Here is a 3,441-nt window from a genome sequence, read left to right on the forward strand (position 1 = left end):
TTAGCTCTGAGAGGTTTGATGGACTGAAGCCTTCTTCTCTCATCTCGTCAAAGTCATTCTCTGACCAGCTTTGATCCGTTGCTGGCGATGGGCTGCGCTCCTTTGCAGGGGGAGATGTGCTCTTATTTTTGAATTTCCAGCTTTTCTGCCCTGCTTCTTCCCCATCTTTGTGGTTTTATGTGTCTCTGGTCTTTGATGATGGTGACGTACTGATGGGGTTTTGGTATAGGTGTCCTTCCTGTTTGATAGTTTTCCATCTGACAGTCAGAAGGACTGTCTGTTGGTCTGTTGGAGATTGCTTGAGGTCCACTCCAGACCCTGTTTTCCTGGGTGTCAGCAGCAGAGGTTGCCGAAGATAGAATATTGCTGAACAGCGAGTGTACCTGTCTGATTCTTTCTTTGGAAGTTTCCTCTCAGGGGTGACTCCACCCTGTGAGGTGTGGGGTGTCAGACTGCCCCTAGTGGGGGATGTCTCCCAGCTAGGCTACTCAGGGGTCAGGGACCCACCTGAGCAGGCAGTCTGTCCGTTCTCAGATCTCAACCTCCGCGTTAGGAGATCCACGGCTCTCCCCAAAGCTGTCAGACAGAGTCACTCGCGTCTGCAATGGCCCCGCTCTTTCCCCTAATGGACTGCAGCTGTGCGCTGTCCGCAGAGGTAGAGTCTACAGAGACAGGCAGGCTTCCTTGAGCTGCTGTGAGCTCCACCCAGTTCGAGCTTCCCAGCGGCTTTGTTTACCTACTTAAGCCTCAGCAATGGCGGGCGCCCCTCCCCCAGCCTCGCTGCTGCCTTGCGGATAGATCGCCGCAGACGGCTGTGTTAGCAGTGAGGGAGGCTCCGTGGGCGTGGGACCCTCCCGGCCAGGTGTGGGATATATTCTCCTGGTGTGCCTGTTTCCTTAAAGCGCAGTATTGGGGTGGGAGTTACCCGATTTTCCAGGTGTTGTGTGTCTCAGTTCCCCTGGCTAGGAAAAGGGATTCCCTTCCCCCTTGCGCTTCCAGGTGAGGCGATGCCTCGCCCTGCTTCAGCTCACGCTGGTCAGGCTGCAGCAGCTGACCAGCACCGATTGTCCGGCACTCCCTAGAGAGATGACCCCAGTACCTCAGTTGAAAATGCAGAAATCACCAGTCTTCTGTGTCGCTCACGCTGGGAGTTGGAGACTGGAGCTGTTCCTATTCGGCCATCTTGCTCCGCCCTATTCTTTTTTTCTTTTTAAATAAAAGGTAGTCCTATACTTTCTAAACCCTATCCTATTCTAGCTTCCACTGTGGATATGAGATAACCAGTCATTATTCTTTTATTTGAATGAAATTCTTTCAGGAAGTTGATAGGATCTATTTTAGGTAGTGCTCTGAAATTTTACAATGAAATGCCCTATTGCATGTCTGTTTTAAGTAATCCATTTGAACAAATAATGGACCATTTCAATCAGGAAATTTATGCTCTTTAACTTGGGAACTTTAAAAAAAATCATTTCTTTGATTTCTTGCCTGTTTTCTCTTTCCTGAACTTTTATTTGGATGTTGGGCTTCTTAGACTGGTCCTATACTATTACCTTTTCTCACTCTCCATATTTTTCCCCTACTGTCTGGGAGACTTCTTTAAACTTTGTCTTTTATGCTTCTGATTAATTTTTATAATTGTGTGTTTCTATGTTTTTAATATCTAAAACTCTTGATCTCTGAAAGATCTTTTAGAATAACATTCTGTTCTTGTTTCATAGATACAAAATCTTTTTTATATCAAATATATTAATTTTAAAATGAGTGTTGTACAGTCTCTATTTCCTTAAAGTTCTCATTGCTTTTTGTTATACATTTTGATCTCTGCCTTTCCTAATATATGCTTTCATCAAATGTTTGGGGTTCCATGGCTATTACCCTATATTTAAGAGAGAGGCATCATAAAATGTTCTTGGTAGAACTTGTTGACTGTGGTGCATTTCTTTAGGAAATTCTCAATGTAAGTATATTTAGGTCTTTGGCTGGTAAGTTTCCCCAGACGAAAACTTTTCGTTTCACTGTGGAAGTGTATTCAGTGTATTCTGGGAGCCAAATAGGGAATAAATCATTTAATATTTTGTGACCTGAGTGAAGGATTCAAACTAAGGTCCTCAACATTCAAAATATTTCCCTTTTTTCACTCTGAAAGCCACTAGTTCTCTACCCTTATAGTGTTTTACCACATGTTTAGTTATAGCATGTGAGTTTGTGAGGACATATGCCTTCTACTTTACTGTTGTTTAAAACCTGGCACATAGTAGATACTCAATAAATATTTGTCAAAAATGAGTTTTATATCTTGTGTATAAAATATATTGGAGATATTACTGACCTTTAAGATCTTCCACTATTATTAGTGAACAGAATATTCTCAGAGCTAAATGCACTGTTTAAAGTAATACTTTATTCCTATATTTATCTGCATATAGTGTTGAGAACCATCCATTGAATTTGCTCTGTGTAAAGGGTGATTTAAGTTACATACTTTCTCTTAGAAAAGTCTAGACCATCATGGACTTTGGAGCCAACAGAATAAATTCCACTATCCCAATTTAGTGAAATGCATACAATAGCAATTCAGACATGTGGTGCTTTTGGTTGCACAGGTCTTTTCAGTGCGTTCATACCTGCCTGCATGTCACACACATGATCCATGAGCTTAGCTAGTGAACAAAGAAAGCTATCTTGAATGTTAGGATAAAAGCACTCAGGATATTTCCTAGAATTTTCTTCTTAAAATCAAGTAGCAGGATTAAGACAATGTACCAAGAAATTTGAATTAAGCAGATGTTTTCATCCAAACTAGGAGTCTGATAATGTGCTATACAGTTGACATAGTATCTATTATACATTCATTGTTAAAATGACAGTAGTGGTATGAACTCTCATCATCATGGAGTGATGTGAACTCCTACAACTTGTTACCGAAGTGTTTGAAAAATGTCAGAAACCAATAATCCAGGTGGCATTATGTAGTATGAATGAGTGCCTATTTTTTTAGACTTATGTACACATATATCTTGAATGATTTATGTTAAAAGATAAGACACAGTAGTTTGGTCACTAGTCTGTTTACTGAGGGAGGAAAAGATAGAGAGGGTGAAGGTAAAAGAAAAATGCCAAAATTTTACTGAGAGGACAGAGTTAACCATAGGGTATAATTATGGGTGTAAAAATTCATCTGTTTCACCTTTTAGAGCTACCATTTTTATTGACTTTTGGGCACAATTATTTACAGAAAAGAAAATGTAACTTCTGCCAACAAACTTGACTTCTTAGGAATCTACAAACAATTCATTAGACTTGAATTCATCACAGTCGAACTTAAAATGAGTGGCAGCTGTGAAGGTACTTTTCTGTTGAGAATGAAAGAAATGGAAGAGGTCAAACAACTTGTCTCAGAAAACAATGATATGGGTTCGTGAATTTGTTTCCACTTTG

Source organism: Trachypithecus francoisi, unplaced genomic scaffold (assembly GCF_009764315.1).
Source record: "Trachypithecus francoisi isolate TF-2019V2 unplaced genomic scaffold, Tfra_2.0 Lachesis_group2, whole genome shotgun sequence".
NCBI classification, from domain to species: domain Eukaryota; kingdom Metazoa; phylum Chordata; class Mammalia; order Primates; family Cercopithecidae; genus Trachypithecus; species Trachypithecus francoisi.